The 16,895-nt window shown below is 38.5% G+C and overlaps 1 protein-coding gene and 1 long non-coding RNA gene across 11 annotated transcripts in view; one reads left to right on the top strand and one right to left on the bottom strand.

Annotated features, from left to right (window-relative positions):
• The first annotated feature begins 8,327 nt into the window (after positions 1–8,327).
• STARD3NL (STARD3 N-terminal like) overlaps positions 8,328–16,895 on the top strand; it is a 29,810-nt gene continuing 21,242 nt past the window's right edge. For 8 of the 10 annotated variants that reach the window (XM_064506575.1, XM_064506579.1, XM_064506578.1 and 5 more), the window contains exon 1: positions 8,328–8,446. The gene's annotated coding sequence lies outside the window, so the exon portion shown is untranslated. Of the gene's footprint in view, positions 8,447–8,856; positions 8,999–12,579; positions 12,648–16,895 lie in introns of all 10 variants that reach the window. The other 2 variants (XM_064506576.1, XM_064506577.1) reach the window with 2 other exon arrangements.
• Positions 10,480–14,017, bottom strand: LOC112984331 (uncharacterized). The gene is made up of 3 exons (XR_003259443.2): positions 13,940–14,017; positions 13,698–13,761; positions 10,480–11,071 (listed from the first exon to the last, which is right to left on the bottom strand). It is a non-coding gene; the product is annotated as an uncharacterized LOC112984331 (long non-coding RNA).

The raw sequence follows: 16,895 nt of genomic DNA on the forward strand, positions 1-16,895 counted from the left end.
TACACTACTCCTTGTACACAACGGAAGGGTTTCCCACCATAACAGAAGGTTGTTCTAGACTTCCATACTGCAAGCATGAGAATTTCCTTCCCCTTTTCTGTAGTGAAGGGTAAAGTTCAGCTCAGCATTAGAACAGCTATCTCTCTCCCTTTTTAAGCATCTATACCTAGCACATAATTTTGCAACCGAAATAACTGGTTTAACATTAAGTTTCTTAAACTATTAACAATTTATATTTACAGTCACTTTAAGCAGTTTTTTTAGGAACTTTATTCATCAGCTTTAAGAATTCTTTGTCCAAAAAAAAAGATTACTACTACCAAAATTTGTCTAAATTTTAGAAAAGTTTAGTGTTCTAAAACTAAGGGTAGATTTTTTTTAAGCTGATCAACACTGGTTACCTCTGCTTTAAGTGATATTCTTTCATGTATTTACCATCTATATAAACAATATTCTCTCATGTACATTACTACCAGTATAAGATTATACAAAATATATCACAATAAAAATCCCTAGGATATTTAAACTTGCTGTACCATTTATTGTAATTAAATTACAGTGGAACACAGCCTCAGCATGAAAGGGAATAACGTTGGGCCTCTATTCTTACATCTGAAGTATCTTTCTCTAGTATGTGTGTGAAGAAAGCTAACGCTCACAATGCATGCTGGAACAATTGCTTTATCCCAATTAATCTACACTGGCTCAGAATATTATGAAATACAATGCATGTCATATATATATATATTGCTAATTAAAAGCATCCTTTAATCCTTTAACAACCTTTAATGTCTGTAATGCACATGAACTTTACTATCTATTGCATCCTGCCCTACTTTCTGAATGTTGCAGTTCACTGAGACATAGATGATGAAAATACCTTGATAAAAAAGATGCTTGCATAAAGAGTTTCTCCTGCAGTGTGTTATCTTTTGGAAAGGAGGAAACACTCCTGGAAAAAAAATGGAAACAATGTGTTTTTTCTCTTGTTCTTTTTCAAAGCCTCTATAAGAGATAATTCAAATACAGCTGCACTGGGTCATACACTATTTTTTAACTTTCCTTCTATAGATTTCTTTTTCCTTCATTTTAGGTACAATGCTTCAGAAGCATTAGGCTGAACTCTAAAGAACAAGAAGAGAGTAAGTGCAGTGTTTCTGCTTGGCTCTTAGACGAACAAATGCTGACAAGACAATTCCCTCATCTGAAGGCCTTTTGTCAGCTTCTAGATTTTTTGTGCTAAATGAATTTTTGACTCTTCTCTTTTTCAGGATATGTCTTATTTGATGAGAGAGGTTGCATTTTCTTGCAAGTTAATGTTTCGTGGTCTCTTCCAATGACCAGAGATGATATGTCTCCGGATATACATAAGGAGATATTCCTTATCCTGAGGTTAGAAGTCTTACTGACTAATCACGTCTTCTTTTCTTGAGAAAACACAGATTATCATAACATAGAAGTCATCTAAAAACGGCATGCTTTTTGTGGGGGATTTACTTGCAAAAATCAAAGAAAAGCAAGTGCAGAAATTCGGTTGTCCAGAAGAGGGGGCTGGCTTCATTGCTCACGACAGCGTTGCCGGAGCGGCACAGCCGCAGGGGAGGAGGACAGGATTTGGGGAAGACAAATTTGAGGTCGGGTGATGAGCTGTGATACCAGGTCCCAATTTTTTGGTTTGATCCTGTGGAGGGAGTATGTCCCCTTGCCAGGAGCTGGGCCAGTGACCTGCTCCTCCATCCTCGCCTGACCCTCTTCAAGCCTGATGGCTGTTCTGTGCTCACCAGAAAGCGACAGAGGAAAAAGCATTTCTCCCCTGAGCTTGTGCACAAGACAAGGCAGTTTGCCATCCGAATAGACCAGAGTCCTGGTTGCACTGATACCTGGTCAGAGATCACCAGGTTTTGGCTCAGCTGGGAAGATCTTCCCTGTGGACCTTGTCTGTATCCCTGATATGCTCCGTACCCACCTCCAGCCAGCAGGTCTTTGCTGGGGACCTGCCAGAAGAAGTGGGTGCTGTGTCACACAGCACAGCTCCCAAGCAGTACCTTCAAAAAGAGAATCCCAAATTAGAGCGAACCTAACTATACTCAACTAAAAACGTGTCTAGCTACATTGCGTGAGGCCCATGTATATTATTTTAGAAGACAAACCCAAACTGTGCAGGAATTTCACAAAACAGATGGAAAGGAATGTACGAGACAGACTCTCACATGCTAAAGGAGATGGAAAGGAGTAAAAGAGATGAAAATGAGTATGTGACTACTTTTTTCATGGAGGACTGGGTCAAACGAATACACAAGCTTAATTAAATCTGATTACTGAACACTAAAAAGTTGTTTCTGCAGCAAAAAAAAATGATGCTACTTTTTCTGCATTCTGTATTCTGTATTGCTCTGTGAAAAAGGAGTGCAGGTATTTTAAAAACTGATATCACTTATGGGGTCATATGCTTCAGCATGGAGGAAAAAAAAGTAAAAGGTTTAGTCATTTGAATTTTCCAGGTTTCCTTGCCAGCGGCATGAATTCTGCTTCTCTCCTCTTTTATTTGCATGATTTAGTGCTTTCTTTTCCATTTACTCAAAATCCCCTGTAAATGTTTCATTCAGAAAATATTTGTTATTCAGATAGGAACAATGTACTAGACATTAGTGTCGTTCCTATGACAATATCCTTAAAGCAAAACAGAGAGGAAGAGGAGGGACGAGACAAGGACTACAGGGCCAACTCACTCTATGGCCATTTAAGGTGAAAAAATGGACTGCAGCTATTTCAGCATTCCTTTCAAATGGTTTGATCAACTTTTGTCAAAGCATCCTTTTTAAGTAACCCTTTGGCTGAAACAATATGTCAGTGTTGTTGACCTTTCTAGAACTGACAGTGTTTTAAACATACATGTTATTTCCTTAGAAAAATTTTGTTTATTTTATCTACATTCAGGAAATGTTATCAAATACATAGTCTGGAGCCAAAGTACTTTGATGCACATGAGCAAATTTGTCAGGAAACAGGTACTATGTATAGTATATTGGTGACCATCTGAGACTAAAATCTAGAGGTATTGATCATCTGTACTGAATTGTTGACCATCTCTGTTTTTTACTGATGTGGGGAGTACTTCATACTGATAATATCTGTAAAGTTGGTTACTGAAGGCTGCAGCTGTAGTTTTAATGACCTCTGCTAGTTTGCTGTTTCAGGCTTTGCAGAATTAGCACTACAAATGCTTCTTGGGTAATGTCAGATGTGGTGAAAAACCTGTCTTGCTTACAGGGTAGTTTCTGCACAGTAATGTGGAAATAGTTCCTCTTAGCAAAATAAAATATATCAAAGGGTCATGCTTAAAACCTCAGACCTTGTTCCTTGTTTTTCTAATTTTATGCTAGTTCTCATTTTTTCATGTAAATATTTTTGTTTCAATAAGTCTGGTCACAAGAATGAGAAAAATGATGTCTTCCTTTTTCAGCTTCATGAACTACCGATTGTTTATTTGGTCCTGTACGCATATGTGCATATTTCAGAGATTCACGTTACTTCTATGTTTCGTAACTTCTGTGTTTCTGTGCAAAACGGAAATCATTTAGGTGGAATCAATGGACAAGTAAACTCAGAAACATATAAAACCAGATAAACTAGAATAAAACAGATCCATAATAGAAAATTAACTGCAGTTTATGTTCCAAAACTTAGCTAAAGATGAGTTAAATATTGCTGTCTACAGAATAGCATATGGAGAGCATACAGAAGTTTTTCGATAAAGACAGCAGGATAGTTTTGGGCACATGTGAACAGTTTTTAAGTTTATTTCCACCTATCCTCAGATTCTAGGGAAAAAAAAGTAAAAAACCATTGAATTCTTGAAACTGTTAATTTATACTCTTCTGAAATGTTTCCATTAAACTCTAACAGTGGGTGAGAACACTTTTACTAGAACAGAGGAACTCAGTACTAATGAAGAAGGAAGCACAATCTGAAGAAGTCATGTACAGAAACAGGACAAAGAGGAGTCAACACAGAAAAATTAATAGAAAATTTTATATGCATGAGAAAGATAATGTAGAGTTTGCAGAAAGTCAAAATAAGTGTACATGGCCAAAAATGAAAAACCAGCTGTGAAATCACCCTGTAGCACTGTCTACTCAAAGCACTCTCCAAAAGCTAACAGAAATTCAAAGTGGTCTTTCGTTCAAAACTAAAGTACAAGCATTTCTTTCTTATTTCCCATGTGAATAAGCTCTTATCTTTAAGATGGGTTTTGTCTCATTTTGATGACAGGCAGGAGCTCAGAGAAGGAAACTGCTGTTACTGAGCTGACAAGTACACTGCTGTGGGTTTCAGTCAAATAAAGCTTCCATTAACATCACAGAGAGTGGGATATTTGGTTTGTTTGTCTTGCAGGTAAGCAGAGGTTCTCTTCAGAATGTGGGGTTACAAAGTTTGACTCGTGTATTAGAAATTTAGAGGCTTTTAGCATTTGACACAACAAAAGTAAGTAGGAGGTATCTAATTTCATGGCATGAAGAAAAGTGGCATGTTAGCCTTTCAAATATGGCATTGTTATGAAAATGCTGAATACTGCTGCTCAGCTACTGCATTGAATATTAAGCAGCAATTATCACTTGCACTAATAACATTGTGTCATCTTATAAAAGATTTAGAAAAGAAGGTTTTTCATTTTCATTTAATTTAAATGCCTGGCATATGCTTAGAGTTTGTCTCTCAGTTTCACTTAGTCACTCTCTTACTACAGGCTAAGGTTTCAGTTTCTACATTATGCTGTTCATCTACTTATATTGAATCACTTCATTAAAAAAAATAATCTTTTGTAAGATTGATGAAGACTGTAGATTCTGAAGACTGAAGATTGTAAGTTATGTTGAGTCCTGATCCAATGCTTCTATTTCCATTTCTCTTGCTCCAGAACATTACAGACGCTCTTTCCATAACATCCTGTAACAGCAACTCATCAACGTGGCCCAGGGAAGCAGTTCAAGTCACCTGAGAGCAACTACCTTCCCTTCTTTCAAAGGAGAAGCAGGCACTCCTTCACCTGCACACAAAATTCAGTTGCTCACATTCAAACTTCAGCATCAGGAAGGAGAGACATGCCTCTTTTAGTAAAGCACTAGCCAGAAAACTGCAAAATCCTTACATAAACTAATGTTGTCTGTCCCTCACTACATTCAAATCCACCCAATACTAGAAAAATCTCTGTCCAGTCTGGGAAAACCAGCCCATTATCCTGGGCTCAGCTCATATGCCCCAAATCTTCACTGCTAGCACTGCAATCACAAGATTGATTAGGTTAAATTTGACCCTAAATAAGGGCTTTCGAAGACAACTTCAATACAATTTAATCTGTCTAAAGTTATCTGAGTGGTTACTGAGCATAAATCCATAGAGATCTCAATTTCTCATCCAAGAGCTGAAGTTCATTATCAGCTCTCAGAATTAAGCTGCCATTTAGCCCACTAAAGTGATTTGAAATTAAGACTCACAGGAATAATACTGAGCAGGATGCACGAACAAGACCACAGCTATTTTGGCTCTCAGAATTCCAGGCTATTTTACATAGCCTTGGTATATTGTACTAAGCATTTTAATTACCAAGGATTTTTAGTAAAGTCATCTCAAAATGTTTTCTTGAATTTCCCTAAAGAATATAAGAAGTAATGTCTCTGACTCCATGCAGAAGGACATGAAACAGTTTTTCAGTCATCAGGATTCCCTCTATGAAGCCTGAAGGGTAGGAAAAATACTGTTTTTTTCCCCAGTGAGATTCTGTAAGGGAGTATTTTAACAAAGCTAGCAGAGAAAGAGAGGAGATAAGCAACCTAGGAGGAAGAAGAGGTTCTAACACTAATCTAACAGGACTTCAGACATCAGCTTATTACCTTAATACAAAGATTGTCCTTATCTTTTAAATCTCTACTCCCTCTTTCCTAGATTTGATCTAGGACTCCTTCTTTCACCCCTCCTCCTGTCTTCTGTAGTTGCCTTATTCTTTTCTCTGAAAGGCAATCACCCCTGTCTCAAGCTCTCCACTTTTCTATAGCTTAACCTTTCCTAGTTATCACCAATAGTTTAAGAGAGCTGTCAACATAACAAAAAATCTGAGGAAACAGAGAAGTTGCGCCAAGTGATACAAATCTAGCATAACTAAAAAATAGAATAGCCATTCTGGCCCTGCTACATAATGTCTTTCTACTTAGCCCTTTGCTTCCAGCCACATCTTCTCTTTACTGTCAATCAGCTAGCTGGCTAGTTCTCTGAATATATATAGACAACAGGCCTGAGTCTCAGCTGTTTATAATTATCACGCTTCTTTATTGGTTTATACTAATTTATTCCCTCTGGAAATTTGGTCATGTTTGTGCAGGAATCTTGAATGTTTTGCTTTACTTGTGATATTAATGGTTACACACAGCCTGCGTAGGCTTTAGCTGGCTGTAGCTAGGCCATATTTATTTAGCTTGGTTGTATTTTCCAAGAAGTACCATTGGGCCTTTTTATAGTTTGATAGCTGCTCATGAGGCCTGATTTACAGTGTTTTTCATGTATTTTCACAAATAATGCTACTGATGTGTTCAGCTAAATGTCGGCTACACTTTATTTCAATATATGTTTACACATATGCAGTGGCAGAGGGCAGCTGTTTCTGCTTTTACAATATGTTAGACTTTAACAACTTCTATCAAAACTGTTTGGAGACAGATAATTCAAATACAAGCTGCTGTAGAGATTCAGAAGTCTTTCTTTTTGCGTTTGTATAAAAGCAATGCTAAGTCATAAATACAGCTACCTGATTGAAAGCCTTAAGAGTTTTTTAGTACAAAAAATCTGAAAAAAGACCATATAAAGACAATCGAAGAAAACTCATATGGATAAAAAGAACATGCACAAAATGACTGCATGGTTACAGAATTTGAATAAGAAAATATGTTAGCACCAAAAAGATCTTGCAAGATTTTCCTCATAGGTAACAGAATTGCTCTCCTTTTTTATTAAGGAGAGGCAGTAGCGGTTGCGGCATTTGTGGAACAAGAGTGAAGAGATTCACTTCAGGTATCAATCACAATGCGATACCTGATATTACACATGTTCAGTGCATATGTTTTCAGCTCTGTTGAGCTGAATATTTAACTGCAGGCAAAGCCGACAACCTATGTGATTGATAAGCTTTGGGCTATGAATCACCTATGTGATTGATAAGGACGGACACTAGGCTTCCTCAAAGGAAGGGATAGTTTTCTGAGGTGGTTGGTGGGTCAAGTTTCTGCCACGTTTTCGTAACAACTCTAATGATGATTGGGTTTTGTACTAACCTGTGTAAATATATGGGCTCTGTGTAATCTGTGTCATAATAAGACACAGGAATTTAAGTGGAATTTAGGCCAATGAGATATAACCGGTTTCATTGCTTGTTTTGATTGCAGATTACAATTTAGAGGGGTTCACATTTAAATAAAGCTACTACTGAAACGCACGAGCTGAAACAAGATAATATTTTTTTCTCGAAACACATTGTTTTGGCTCTTCTAATCAAGATGCAGGTAAACTAGCGTTGCAATGCAATTTTTGACTCCCGCATGTATCACCGAATGTTGAGACCAAGCTGTCATTCCCAAGGAACGATATGCATCTTTCTAATAGCAGTAGTAAGAGCAAAAAATAATTAGTTTTTTTAGTGATTGGTTTTAAGACGGGCCTTCAGTCAGCTTTTGAGAGGGACCATATGCGACAGCAGAAATCCCAACCTGATGACCCAGGAGAGTGCCTCCAGGGGCAGGATGCAGCAGTGCTTTTCCATGCCATGTGCCAGGGCATTTTTTGAAGGAGGCGACACTCATCGTCCCGCATACAGGTGCGTGTTTCATTACACACTGGCTATTTACAGCTTCCCGCTTGGCCACGAGTCATCCCTCCACCGAGCCTTCACAGAAACCCGTGCGCCAAGGCCAGGCTGAAATGGAAAACAGCTTGGCTCAGAAGCAAGCAGCAGCAGCAGCTAGCTACCATGGCGATCCTGGGGACGTCTGAACGTTAACATTTAATTTTATGTCCTCATCTCTGTTACCAGCGCCAGCAACCAAGCATTTGCATGCTTGAGGAGCACTCGGCAGAGAAACCCGCTAATTCACTCAGCTTCAGCTCACGGGTACAACTTAAGCCGTGCCCTCAGACTGAAATAAAACGCAAATATGTGCGTACGCTCCCCCCGCCCCCCACAGGACGCGACCCGCCTCGGCGGCAGGCCCTCGCCGCCATGGGGGGGCGGGGCGGTGGGCGGAGCCCCGCCCCGCCGCGCCATGGTCCCGTCCCCCGTTGCGCCGTGGCCCCGCCCCCGTCGCACGCCGGCCCCGCCCCCTCCCCGGCAGCCCCCAGGGCCTGCGGTGGTGGCTCGCCGCGGTTGGGGCCCTCTCCTTCGGGCCGGAGCGGCGCGGCCGGGGTAAGAGGCGTCGCCGCCGCCACCCTCCCGCTGTCGCCCGGCAGCGCGGGTGCGGGGGGAGGAAATAAAGCCAGGTGGGGGGGAGCGGGTTTCTTCGCGGAGGGGCGGCTCTCGGGCGGCGGCGCGGAGGGCCCGGTTCGCCGGGCCGCGCCTACGGCCGCGCGCTGCGGCCGTTGTGGCCTCCCTCCCCCTCCCTCTACCCCGTTGCGGCGGGGCGGGGCGGGGGGAGGCGGGGCGGGCCGCCCCCGCCTGTGCGGGGCTAGGGGGGAGGAGGCGGGGGAAGGAGGTCGCGGCCCCCGCGAGGCGCGGGTCGTTTTGGTTGTGGGCTTCAAAAGCCGGAGGATCTCTTCGTTTAGTTATCTGTCTGTGATTTATTTATTTACTGATGTGTTTTTGTTTACCCTTCTGAGGTGCGGCTTCAGCAGGCGCATCTTCTCGTGGACGTACAGCGTCCTGTCTGTCTCGCCGGCAAATTAGGGCGTGCGAATCTCTAGCTTCCGTCCCAGAGAGATGTTACGTTAGGGTTTAATTTCCATGTCAGTTTGAATTCAGGTAATTATGGAGAGAGAATTCTTGATTTCAGTGTCTAATCTGAGTTACAACAGCATTATTAATTGTTGAAGTGTAATGTCTTGCATGTTTCTTAAGGGCTAGACTCGCACGTCTAGTGATCTGACTGGTTAACCTTATAGCAGCTTGATCTTACTGGCAGTTAAAGTTACTCATTGATGAAAAAGCTATCTGTAAAGAAATGTTGTTAATCCAGTAATGCTGTTTTCATAATGGTGACCTTTAGTCAGTTCCCAGTTTCATGATAGTTAGCCATAAGTAGATATATAATTAATAGTAAGCTTGAGGAAAGATTAAAAAAGATCATATTAGTGTGCTTAGAGCACTAAGATCATCACAGTATTTCTGCACAGTGTTAACAGGATACTTTTTTAAATGTGTGTTTGTCACCCGGGCTTTTACTATGTGATACGGGATTGTGCTGAGCATTCATTGATAATGAGTGCTCTCATTTTGTTCTGAAAATGCCTGTGTTCTGGGGGATTGTTGCTCAGTCCAGCATTGCGAGAAGACTATCTTTCACTTTCATTTCTCTTTATCAGCTCCTGGATATAATTATTTTCAGTAGATACTGTTTATCAAGTTTGTTGTGTGCAATAGGCTAGATACAGGGTGTTTTGGCAGCATTGAGGGTATAATGGGCCAATGGTCTGTCTTGTGAAACAGATCCTTAACTTGAAGTATTTGTCTGCGTTATTTGCATGTTAGATTTTATGGGATGAATGTTTTTCTTTATAAACTTGGTATTCAGAGAAAGAAATATTTGACCTTCCCAATAATACTGAAAATTGTGAATTATTTAACTCTTAATTGAGATCGATTAGGTGTTCTTCTTGGTGCATTTGGAGTAGAATGCTGTTTCCTTGACTTGAGGTGTTATAATTTTCCTGAATTCTCAAAAAAAGTGCTTATCCCTGAGTCTTTTTGAAATGCATTCTGCACCATTATTTTATATCTTCATTCACTTGAGGGAATGTATTTAGACTTTTACCATTTTAAAATTCATCAGACCATTATATTAAATATATTTCGGTAACTTTATTTATTGAAATGTTTTACAGGGCCAAACCTAATTTCTAGTAAGCAGGATTAATGGATTTCATTCAATGCCTTAAGTCAGCAAGTGTGATATTACCAGAGCCTTTGCAGAAGAGATTGGTGAAGTGGTAATGGAAATCTGAATTGTGACAATAGCAAACTGTGCTTTTGCATGATTAGCTATCAGCTTCCACCAGTTTAGCTGAGACAGTATAAAGCATTGCAGATATGTTTTTTGTTGAATATTCTCTAAGTGTATCCACATACACAAGTTCTAATTTTATATGATTTTTATGTGACCTGTCTGCTTCACTTTGTTAAATTCAATTAGGAATGAGATTCAGAATGAAGTGGGGGGAGGGAGGAATCTCAGCAAATATGTGGAACTAAACAAATATCTCTTGATGGCTTTACACTTTCATACTAAAATCGGCTAGACATCAATTGAAGCCCTGAAACGTCTTGACTTTGGACATCAGGATTTAATTTGTATCTAGCATGGACAGAGGAACTAGATTAGTTACTGGGAAGTGTGGTAGAAGTAGTACTTTATGCTGAAGGTTCACATATAGGTCTTTATTAGAATTTGCTTTTTCTTGGACTGGGTAATTATTTCCTTACAATGTCGTTTAAGCCTTATAAGGAGAAAAATTGAGGTAACGTAAAACTTGATGTTTTTCTTTTGTTTGGAAGCCTTTTAAAGAGCTATAAAATAGGAATTAGGGTTAAAAAGCTTTCAAAAGTTTATTTTGTGGGTTTTTTTAAGCGGGCTTCAGGTTCTAAAATAATGTGTTTCTTAAGAGCTCCACAGAATTTCCAGGGACCAAGTTTGCCTGGAAAAAGCTTTTCCACCATTTTGTGGAATAGCTGTGTAGGTTATGGAGTCCTGAGGGTTTCCCGTTAAGAAATGCTTAAGAATAAGATGACCGAAGAGTCCCACAGTTCAGTGTTAGCAAAATAAGAGCTTTTCTTGTCTGAGTAGCTTCTGGCTAGCAGCCCTGAGCATATGTTGTTGAACTAGAGAAAACAAAACAAAACAAAAAATCTGAGTGTCCTATGTAATAAACCAGTATTGTGCTTGATATTTCAAACAATCAATAAGATGTTTGGTCTCTTTAAATATAAAATAAAACTCATGAACTCTAAAGGGATGTGGATGTTTTAAAATATAATTGTTAATGATACCTGAAAGTAGGTTTATTTGACCTGCGGTTGTGTTAACTCTGGCAAACTAAATATATTATAAGCTCTTTTTGCTTAGCATTTAGTGCTTAATGTAGTAAATTTTGCAATGGGATCTTTATTTCTGTGAGCTGAAGTTGGGTGGGCCACAAAGTCAGCTTCAGAAGAGCAGGAAATAGCTGTGAAGAAAATGAGTTAAGACAAGATTTGGCAGAGGTTTTTCTAATTGTCTTTTCTCTGTTATCGTACCAGTTCCCCTTTATGCCCACTCTTCCTCCTTGCCTGTTTTGCCAGGAAATCAGTGTCATTTTCTTATTTTTTTTAATTACATGCAGCTGCTGCATGTTACTGGTGTGGGTGTATGTATTTATAAAATCTGTATAAATACAATACACTATGCTTGTACATCTGTGCAGAGTTGATTACGTTTAGCTTAAAATCCTGATGCAGTTTCAGGTCTTTGGCAAGACTAGAAAAGATTAATAACCTAATATATAGTTAAATAGTTGAATACTATTGAGTGGAGTTTATTGGTCTCAAATGGAATGATTTATTATCAGTTCAGTAACTGAAGTTCTCATTCTTTGTGTTCAGTGGACTTAACAGTAATAGTGATAAAATGCATGCATTTCAGTTTTGTAGCTTGGAGTGGTTAAAAGCCTTGAATGTAAGACATTATTTAAGATACAGCTTCAGAATGTATTATGATGCATCCTTTTTATATGTCAATTTTTAGTATTTTTCTTAAAACAGATTTTAATTGCATATTTAAAAATCACACTCTTGATTAAAAAGAAGCTGTACTTAAGACATTTTGTGATTCCTGGCAAATATGTTTTCAAGGCTCTCGTGAATTCCAGCATGGAGTGTATTTTCAAAGTATTTTTGGTTTAGATCTGAAGGACTGATATTTCGTGTCCCATTTCCCATGTCTGGTTTGAGCATGTTCATATGCAGGCACAAAACCATGCTTGCTCATTTTAAGAGTAAAAAAGTTGGGACGTGCTGTTAAGCAAAAGAACCCAGAGGTAAAAATGGTAGTGGGGATAAAAATAAGACATTGAAGATACCAAGTTTGCAAGTTGCTTGCTCTGCCATTTTCTCAGCTCTTATAGAGCAAGAATTAGAGTGATAGTCAAGAACAGTCATGGTCTGCAGCATAGTGCTTACTAGCAGGCCTTCTTCAGCTGCAGGGAAAAAATTAGTCCAAGGTTGGAGCACTTTGATTTGACTTTCAGAATCTGTAAGACGGATTCTTCAGGGATAAGGAAGGATGACATTGCTATTCCCTCAGATGTCCCACTGACACAAAAGTTTGACGTTTTTTTCCTTTCTCCTTTTAGCGTGTGAATTATCCCCTCTACTCTTTCGCACCTTCTTCCAGTATTTACAGAAAAATATTGTGTAGCAGGTATGTGAGAGCTGTGTAATTGTAGTTACTTTTGTTAGGTTGCCACGAGAGCATAGTAATCTGGGGAAGAGTCTTGCTCGAGGAAATTAGAAAACAATTTTTTTTTAACTAGATAAGTTATCTACGTATTTTTCAAATACTGTTCTTGATCAAGTAAATGGCATGACTTTAAGTTGCATAATCTTTTCATAGAAAATAAAACTTAAATCCCACATGAAAGAAATAACAGGAAATAAGGCAAAACAAAATAACTTAGTATTTAATCATTAGCAAAAGCAAATATTTGACTTCATCTTAGTTTTCTCTCTGTTAACACAAGTACGGAAAAGTGTTTCCATTCACTTTCTATGCAAGGCAATTTTAATAGGTTGTCTTGCTTTGTTTTTGTTTGATATCTAGCCATCTTGGTAGTATACCTTTCAAAATTTTGGTGATAAGTTACTTCAGGGTTCATTGAGATGAAACAACATGCGCAATATAAATGTAAGAATAAGTATAATTTGTGTGCTGTGCAAGCTGTCCTCAAGTATATTGTGTGTATTCATCTTGTATGTTGGATGAGGAGTTCTTTTGAATTGAAGGATAGGTAAGAACTTCTACTTCAAAGTCGAGCAGAACTACTCTAGTTCTGAACTTTCAGAAGAATCCAAACTCTTCTGTATGCTAATACATCCTGCCTTTTCAACTGGAAGGCTTCCCGGTCTTTAAATGGATTGCATATTTGTAACTTGTAATTACTGATACATTGCTTAATTGAATATCCAGGGAATTCCAACAAAGTTATACACTCTATTTTGTGCTTCTATTCTTGAATTTTGTGGGCATGCATCAGTTTCAATTTTTTGGTCTTAATTTTATTAAAGTGTCTAACGCCTGTAGAATGCAACAGTATCTGGAAAGCTTTTTTAGTTAATAGATAGAAGAAACTCAGTGTATAGAGGATAGATTGTAAGTTAAGATATATTCCTAACCATATAATAATTGTATAACTAGATGAAATCTCTGTTGGAATAAGAGAACATGCAATTGATCATAGTGGAGCTGACTTACCCTATAATATAGCCAAAGTAGGAAGGCATGCTTCATAGTTTGCAGGAATTTCATGAGAACAGAGCTGGAAGGGAGCACAAAAGACAAGTGAAATGTAAAGGAAATACAGTACTGTGCAAGTCAGGGACAACAAAAGGCAGACTTCTTGTTTGAGAAAAGCTTTCTCTGTACTAACAGTTACCAGAATTGGTATCTGTGGTACTATTTTTGATATTAAGAGCTCCTCAGGTAGTCGTCAGTACCTTCATGTTGGTTTATATCATTCAGTCTCGCTATTCAGAGCCTGGACCTCTTGATGTGCTATGCAGACATGAGTTTTAAGTCTTGCCCTCTCTCCAGACCAACCCACTAGATTTTGATTTAAAGCAGTGTGTGTTAATTCTGTAAATGATTTGTTTCTTTCTTTGTGCCTTTTGATGATATAATGTGACCTGAATGTTACTCAGAATGTCTCATGTCAATTGAAATGACGTAACTTTCCTATTTTAGTCTCCTTTCCAAAGGTTAACTGCTGTTCTTTCAGCTTTCATTTGACTATTCTGTAGTTCTCTCTCACTAAGCAGATTTTAGTTTTGAATGTACAAGTCTAGTACTGTGGTGTGCCTATTAATATGGTTTAACCATTTATACCTTCCTATTTTAAAGCTAGAGATAATAAAACCAAAATATTTTTATGGACTTTACATACTTTAACTGGAATAAAAAATATCTGTGGAGGAAGGAAGCAGAGGAGTCTTAAAATTCTCAAATATGCTGTGAAGTAATTAATAGGAAAGCAAATAAACTGGCTCAATTTGAAAAATTACAGCACCAGATATTTTTTCATGTTTCGTCTATCAGAGGATTCAGATACTATGTCTCTGTTCTAACTTGTTGAGGAGTGAGCAGTCTTATAAACTACATGCTACTTCACTCATTAAGAAACATCTCATGACCATAAAGGCTACTACTGTATGTATGAAGGGCAGATGTCTTTAAGTTATCCTTTAAGCCTTTGAGCATCATTGGATATCAGAATTATGTCAGTAAGACCTCCCAACATGTGTCAGCTAGTGTTTCGACACTGCAAGTCCAGGGAAGGCTGAAATGGGAGCTTTGAGAATAATTTTGGATAAATTTTTGGTATGGTAAGTCTATTTTATGTTGTATTTGTCTTCCTTTTATGCCTGGATTCTGGAAAACCAATACATGCGGCTAAATTTTAGTCCTAAATCAGGGACTGATGAAGCCAAACTCTTCTGTAGTGGTAGATGGCATAACAAGGGATAACCCTGCAAATTGCAGGAAAACCACCTTTTGTAGGAGGTTAGTGCTGTACTGGAACAGGTTACCCACAGAAACTGTCAGAGGTTTTCAGCTCTCAGTTTAACGCAGCCTCAGTTGATCTAGCGTTAATCCTAGTCTTGTGCTAGTCCTGTTATGAGCAGGAGGTTGGACTAGATGACCTCCAGAGGTCCCTTCCAATCAGCAGTTCTGTGATTCTATGATTACACAAAACATCAAGTTTTTATTCTCTCCATTTTCTATAATTATGTGCCTGCTTTGTGTCAGTGGGATTTTGTATGAATTTATGTTTTTATTCTGCTTATGCTATTCATGTTGATGAGCAGGAGGTTGTCGACTAGTCTCCAGAATAGTGGTATTGAAATTCAAGGGCTTTATAATGTACATTCTTGCTTAGCTAATGCCCAGATTTGCAAGATGGGACTGCATCTGGAGATGCTTTCATCTTCTAAATTCTCTACTTTACAGATCAAACTATAACACCAAGGAACTGAATCAACTTTAAAATTATGGTGGTACATTTCCCCAAGTGTGTGTGTGTGTGTGTGTGTGTCTGTCTGTCTCTCTCTCTCTCTCTTTTTTTTTTAATATTTCCCCATGTTTGCTAAGGAACGGTTGTTAGGAAGAGCAGATTACTTTAGACTAGTGGAAAAGTATTTTTAAAAGGTGCTGAAACCTGTAAATGCTTCTGGGGCACTGATATGTCATGATTAAAGGTAGAATGAGTACAGATTGAATAGGATATAAACACTGTTCAGAAAAGGTAGAAATGGAATGGCTTCCAGAAGGTCACTAGTAACAGGTTCATGACAAGCTGATTTCATGAAAATGAGTTCTTTGACTTACATAAGAAGAGAGACTATCAGCAGAACCTTCCTGGTTCATTTGTAATAGTGAGTGGTATCAAAGTGCGTCTGGGTAAGCTTTGGAGGCAGTCTCAGGCTCTTTGGGACTGACTGACTGACTTTCTTTCCTTCTTTCTTTTGAGCATTACATCATCTTCAGAGGAGTTGGGTTCACATCTTTTGGCTCTTAATCTGGATTTATATTGGAATTGTCAAAAGACAGGTTGAGAGAATTAAGCTAATACTCCTGGAGGAGAATACAGATTTTTACCATCTGTACTTGGCATATTAGGTTTTGTATATGCAGTGTACCAGAGCAGTCTTTACAGCTATGTCCTGTCTGAGGTGGTGGCTAAAGCAACTTCTGTACTGTGCTTCTGGAACACATTTACTGGACTCAAGTCTGATGTGGTCTTCTGTAATGAATCAGTAAATCCTGGAGTATCTGTTGCAGGCCATTCATCACCTGCAATGGATACTGCCCACATTGGACCTTGGATTGGATGCTCCCTAGGGTCTTACTCTTTGGAAAAGCTGCTGACTCAGAATTTGCTAACTTTAAGACCATTTAGCTGTAGGTATTATGTTGCTTGTTATGCTTACACGTAATTGTTGTTTTGTGTTATACAAATATATGCTAAAATTATCTGAAACTGTCTTTCATTGCAACTTAAAGATAAATATTATGCCACATATTGTATTCCCGAAGACTAACGGAGAGTGTATGCAGTAATACAAGTCCTTTTATCATAACATATGTAGAAAACACTGTAGCATTACACTACTGTGTAAAATACTGTAGTTTTTCAGTAGGTTTCAGGAAAAATCATGACACAGCATTACTTTGGTTACATAACTACTTTATGCAAATATGGTTTCTCTGATATTTTAACACAAAATAGTGCTTCCTTTTTCTAATATAGTCTCCGCATGCTTCTTTCAATTTTGCTGAGCTGTGGATAACCCTTTGATTAAGTTGGTGGTGGGTTTTTTTATGGGGGTTTTTTCATTTTTTTTCCTGTGTTTTTTTTACTGCTAATCACATCTGGTATCTCTTTGGTTAAATTAT

Source organism: Dromaius novaehollandiae, chromosome 2 (assembly GCF_036370855.1).
Source record: "Dromaius novaehollandiae isolate bDroNov1 chromosome 2, bDroNov1.hap1, whole genome shotgun sequence".
Classification (NCBI taxonomy): Eukaryota; Metazoa; Chordata; class Aves; order Casuariiformes; family Dromaiidae; genus Dromaius; species Dromaius novaehollandiae.